Source organism: Lactuca serriola, chromosome 7 (assembly GCF_051521515.1).
Source record: "Lactuca serriola cultivar US96UC23 chromosome 7, Lser_US96UC23_V15, whole genome shotgun sequence".
Classification (NCBI taxonomy): Eukaryota; Viridiplantae; Streptophyta; class Magnoliopsida; order Asterales; family Asteraceae; genus Lactuca; species Lactuca serriola.
Genome location: NC_136414.1, coordinates 122266129 through 122272608, shown reverse-complemented (window position 1 = coordinate 122272608; position 6480 = coordinate 122266129).

The window sequence follows — 6480 nt, the reverse complement described above, 5'->3', positions numbered from 1 at the left end:
TACCGTAAATTCTGTTCTTGGGCCATGAATAAAGAGTATTCATAAACCGGAAACTGATTGTTCTTGGACCGTGAACTTTAGACCGTAAACACCTTATGACCATAGACTCGGAGTTTACGACCGCAAACACTCATCTGACCGTGAACTCTGTTTACGGCCGCAAATATTGTTTTGACTATGTTTGACCAGAAACTTAATTTAATCGTAAATAATTTAATTTCTGTTTCATATTAATTAAATAATAATAATGGATTCTCAAAGTCAAACACACCACCAAGAGTTGGATTCAGTTATGGGCACAACCAACCGAATTCCTAAACTCTTATCCGCTGAAGGTTTCCCAGAATGGAAGTATAGAATTGAGCAGTACATAAAAATGAAGGACTTCAAAATCTGGAGAAGCATAAAAAAAAGATCCTGTCATAATAACCACTACTGCTGCAGGGCAAGTGGTTGACAAGAAGATGGAAAACTACAATGATGAAGACTTCGAGAAGGTTGAAGAGCAAGAAAAGGCTTTGGCCACCTTGACCATGGCACTATCTCCAGACATTGCTCAAGGTTTCAGGGAGTACACTTCTGCTAAAGCTTTGTGGGAAGCCCTAATTAAGGTCTATGAAGGGAACGAAGATATGAGGGAGAGTCTGCAAGATATGCTGCGACAATGTTTCAATATGTTCAACTACGTTCCTGGAGAAACTCTTGAAGCACAGTTGTAGTGGTTCACATCTCTTAACACTGAAATGACTGTAGCCGAGATTTTCTACACAAAGTCTGAGATAAACAAGAAGCTATTGAATACTCTCCCAAAGTCTTGGGACATGAATGTAGCTGTCATCAAAAAAGACTAAGGATCTTAGTCGGCTCTCTCTTGCTGAAGTGATGGTTGTCATCAAGGCCAGTGATATTGATGACAAGCAGTGAGAGATCAACCATATGAACTCATACTCAGCTGCAAACCTTGGAATCTCTTCTAACAATGCTCTTTCATTTCTCACTTTTTCTTCTGCAAGTCAATCATTTGCTACTCAGCAAGCTCAGGTTCTGTCCTTCCCCACTCCATCAGCTTCCTCTACATCATCCATGCCTTTCTCACAGAACCAATCATTCGTGGCTGCTCAAGTTGCTTCCTCCTCCAATGTGGCTTCTTCTTCAAAAGGAAACGAGGGTAACGAAAATCTCGCTCTTGCTACAGGGCTTGTCAATTGTTACAATGCATTCGTAGCTGGAGATCTTCCACCCCAACTATCATTTGCCGATCTTGATCAGATTCACCCTGAAGACGTTGAAGAGATGGATATTACATGGCAATTTGCCATGGCAGTTTTTAGGGCGAACAGTTTGCCAAGAAAACCAGAAAGAACAAATGGGGGATGAGTGATGAGAAGAAGGTTGGGTTCGGCAAGGGAAAGTTGCGGTGTTTCAACTGCCACGAGCCAGGGCATTTTGCTCGTGATTGTCCACAGGCAAACAAAAGATTAAATAATGATAGGACAATAGTTGCAGTTGGTAACAATCGAAGCGGTGCTCAGGTCAACAACGAGAAGGCTATGGTTAAATAATGATAGGACAATAGTTGCAGTTGGTAACAATCGAAGCGGTGCAGGCCCTGAACTTATCTGCACCTGAAAATGCCCACCTGGCACAGGTAGTGATAATGCTTCGACAGAGATTGTTGCAGCTGAAGATCAAACGATGGAGCTGTAGTTTGCGTTGATGGTATCTTCTTCTCATGAACCTAATAAAAACGAGGTAAGTCTGCCCTCATGCTCTGAAGCTTGTATTGATTATGTTAAAATTCTGCATGAGAAAATTGAGACATTAGGTAGCGAAGTAGATATCACACCCCAAAACCAAGAACGGCGGAAACGTTCTGGGCGGAGGACGTCATGTATAGTATCACAACACAGTAAATGTAAATAAGCAAACAACATCATCCATTGCATTAAATATATAATTTTAATACAAGCGTGTTCTGTACAGTTTTAGACACCAAAAATATAATGTAAATCAAAATAATAAGATGAGACTTGAATGCGCTCCATCTTCTCAAAAGCTGGCCTCGGTACCTGTCTACTGATGACCTAAGAATACAAGTTATTTTGAAAGAGTTTATCAGCATTAAGCTGGTGAGTTCATAAGTATTGTAGTGTCGGTGTTTGTTATCAAAACGTTTGAACGTGTCTCAAGTGTAAGTTTGTAAAATGTAAGTGAATGTTTGTAAGTGTTCGTAAAAGTTTGAATCTCTCAGAAAAACCTATATTTTCTATTAAAGTAACCTTCTACCAAGGCTTAACTGTTTTGTATGCTCGTTTGTTGTAAAAGTGTGAAATTTCCCAAGTGTAACTATCATTTAACCAAATATAGTTTGTACATTAACGTTTAAGTGAAATAATCACTAAAAATATGTAATGGGTAACTCATTGTAGTACTGTAGTGTTGTATCATAGGAACTATTGTTGTACTAACTACCTTAAACCAGATTTATATTAAGGTATAATGTGATAAATTGCACCATACTATCGACTGGTAACAACGACATACGAATGGTCGTAATAACGGAATGACGTTTGGCACCCGTAAACTCCCTTTTAGGGGTGTTTTTGATGTGTTAATGTCCCCATATTAGCTAGAAGTAATTGAGGGTTAAAGTCTAAAGCCTTTAGGAGTGATTAGGGCACATTTAAGCCCTTGAAATTGGTGTTTACGGTCAAAGAAACTCTTGGGCCGTAAACTCCTAAAGCTATGTGTTCTTGATTGTTTTCTAGTCTCAAATGATCCTACATATTATCCTAAGCTAGTTACCTCACAAGGAAATGGGACTAGATAGCCTTAAAGCTTCATTTTGGAGTTTACTCCCCAAGAACGTTCTTGGGCGGTAAACTCCCGGATCTCACATATTTGACATGTAATCTATGTTATTAAGCATATAACAAGAATTATAAAACAACTAGAGAAGTGTACTCACGATTTGGGATGAAAACCCGAAGATCCGTGAGAGAGAAAATGGCTTTTCTCTAGTTGGAAATGTGAATAATGAATGAATTTAGTTCAGAAATCTATTTATAGTCCTGAAATATTTTTGGCAGAAAATAATTTTATTCTGGAATTGGACTCTAACATTATGAAGTTTTGAAATGCTCAAGTTTCACAAACCCATGAGCATCCACTCTCCTGATATCTCTTTAAACGTAAACCCTAATGTACACAAACTTATTCGGAAAAGTCTGAAATTCATTGAAACTGGACTAGCTTCTATTAAATAGATAATGTTCGTACAAAATGGAAATTTCGGGTTGTCACATCATCCCCCCGTTAGAAGAAATTTCGTCCCGAAATTAGAATTTAAGCAAATAAGAAGTTACAAACAATTAAGCGAAAAGATGAGGGTATTTCAGTTTCATCTGATCCTCGTGTTCCCAAGTGAATTCCGGTCCTCGCTTGGCGTTCCAGCGAACCTTCACGATAGGGATACGGCTTTGCTTCGTCTCTTGACCTCACAGTCCATGATCTCTACTGGTTCTTCCACGAAGTTGAGGCTCTCGTTGATCTCGATCTCGTCGAGTGGAATTACAAGAGTCTCGTTGGACAGACACTTTTTCAAGTTAGATACGTGGAATGTAGAATGTACATTATGAAGTGCGTCGGGTAGGTCGAGTTTGTAAGCTACGGGGCCGCCTCTTGCAAGAATCTCGAAAGGCCCTATGTACCTCGAATTAAGCTTCCCACGCTTGCCGAAGCGTATCAAGCCCTTCCAGGGTGAGACTTTGAGAAGGACTCGGTCTCCCACCTGAAATTCCAAAGGTTTTCTTCGTTTATCAGCGTAGCTCTTCTGTCGGTCTCTAGAGTCTTTCAATCGTTCACGAATCTGAACGATTTTCTCTGTCGTTTCCCGAATGATCTCCGGACCAGTGAGAGTACTGTCGGAAGCTTGCCCCTGGCTAATTGGGTATCACCCACCTCAGCCCAGCACAGAGGAGATCTGCACTTTCGGCCGTAGAGAGCTTCAAATGGATCAGCCTTGATGCTCGTGTGATAACTGTTATTAAAGGAAAACTCGACAATGGGTAAATGAGTATCCCATGCCTTTCCAAAGTCAATCACACTAGCTCGCAACATATCTTCCAGTGTTTGGATGGTCCTCTCACTTTGTCCATCGGTCTGTGGATGGTAGGTTGTGCTCATGTCCAGCCTTGTTCCTAAGGAATGTTGTAGTGATTGCCAGAATCTTGAGGTGAACCTATTATCTCTATCGGAGATAATGGACATAGGTACACCATGTAGCCGTAGGATTTCCCTAATGTATGTTCTCGTAAGTTTCTCCATCTTGTCAGTTTTTTTGATAGGCAGGAAGTGTGCAGACTTGGTCAATCTATCGACGATGACCCATATGGTATCAAGTCCACCCGTTGTCTTGGGCAACTTGGTTATGAAATCCATAGTGATCCGCTCCCACTTCCATTTTGGAATCTCTGGTTGTTGCAGTAAACCAGAGGGCTTCTGGTACTCGACCTTAACCTTTGCGCAAGTAAGGCATTTACTTACGAAGGTAGCAATCTCTGCCTTCATATTAGGCCACCAGTATAGCTTTTTAAGATCCAGATACATCTTATCTGAACCTGGGTGGACGGAATACCGAGTGTTGTGTGCCTCGGTCATGACCAAGTCTCGAAAACCACCGTGTTTCGGTGTCCAGATCCGGTTCATGTAATATAAGGCTCCGTCACTCTTGGCTTCTAAATTCTTGTCCATTCCTCTAAGGGATTCACTCGTCACATTTTCAGGTTTCATGGCTTCAAGTTGGGCCGCCTGAATTTGCCTAGACAAGTGTGAATGGATGGTTATTGACAATGACTTGACCTTGTGACCAGAATATTCCTTCCGACTTAGGGCGTCTGCTACTACGTTGGCTTTACCCGGATGATAACGAATATCGCATTCGTAGTCACTGAGTAGCTTGACCCACCGTTGTTGTCTCATGTTGAGATCCTTCTGATCGAAAATCTGTTGTAAACTCTTGTGGTCGGTAAAAATAGTGTTTTTCGTCCCGTACAAGTAATGTCTCCAGATCTTCAAAGCAAACACCACTGCTCCTAGTTCAAGATCGTGGGTCGTGTAGTTAACCTCGTGTGTCTTCAACTGTCTCGAGGCGTAGGCGATGACCTTACCTCGCTGCATCAGAACACACCCTAGCCGTTGATTCGATGCATCGCAATAGACTACGAAGTCTTCTATCCCTTCGGGAAGGGATAGTATTGGTGCGGTGCACAAGGCTCGCTTGAGCGTTTGGAACGCTCTCTCTTGTTTCTCTTCCCAGTCAAAGGCCATTCCTTTCTGGGTCAGGGTTGTAAGAGGTTTCGCTATTCGGGAGAAGCTCTGAATGAGTCTGCGGTAGTAGCCAGCGAGACCTAGAAATTGACGAATTTCTGTAGGCGTCTTGGGTGCTGACCAGTTCTCAATGGCTTTAATTTTGGATGGGTCCACATGGATTCCCTCTTCGCTTACCACGTGTCCTAAGAATTCGACTCTTCGGATCCAAAATTCACATTTCGAGAACTTCGCATAAAGTTTTTCCTTACGTAATGTCCCTAGAACTTGTCGCAGGTGATCGCCATGCTCTTCCTTACTTCGGGAGTAGATCAGGATGTCGTCAATGAAAACGATGACGAACTGATCCAAGTAAGGTCGGCATACTCTATTCATCAGATCCATGAAAACTGCAGGCGTATTGGTCAATCCGAATGGCATCACCACGAACTCGTAGTGTCCGTAACGAGTTCGGAAGGCTGTCTTCGGCACATCCTCCTCTAGTACTCGTAACTGGTGATATCTGGATCTCAGATCAATTTTGGAAAAATAATTCGCCCCTTGCAGTTGGTCAAATAGATCGTCTATGCGAGGCAGAGGATAACGATTCTTGACCGTCAGTTTGTTGAGTTCTCTGTAGTCGATACACATACGGAATGATCCATCTTTCTTCTTAACGAACAAGACCGGTGCTCCCCAAGGTGAGAAACTCGGTCTTATAAAGCCCTTGCTGAGCAGTTCGTTAAGTTGACCAGAGAGTTCCTGCATCTCAGTTGGTGCTAAGCGGTAGAGCGACTTGGCTACTGGGGTAGCTCCTGGGACTAAGTCGATTCTGAACTGGACCTTTCGTTGCGGAGGTAATCCAGGTAGCTCTTCCGGGAAAATGTCGGGGAAGTCGCTCACTACTGGGATGTTCTTTAGTTCTTTCGTTTCGAGGCTCGTGTCGACGATGTGAGCAAGGAATGCGTGGTATTCTTTACGCAGGTACTTCTATGCTTGAATACTTGATATTATTCGAAGATTCGCACCAGGTTTGTCGCCGTAGACTATAAGAGTTTCGTTAGACGGAAGGTTTAGACGGACTGCTTTCTCGTAGCACATGATGTCGGCGCGATGAAGGCTTAACCAATCCATGCCAATGATAACGTCAAAGCTTTTTATTGAGACCGACAT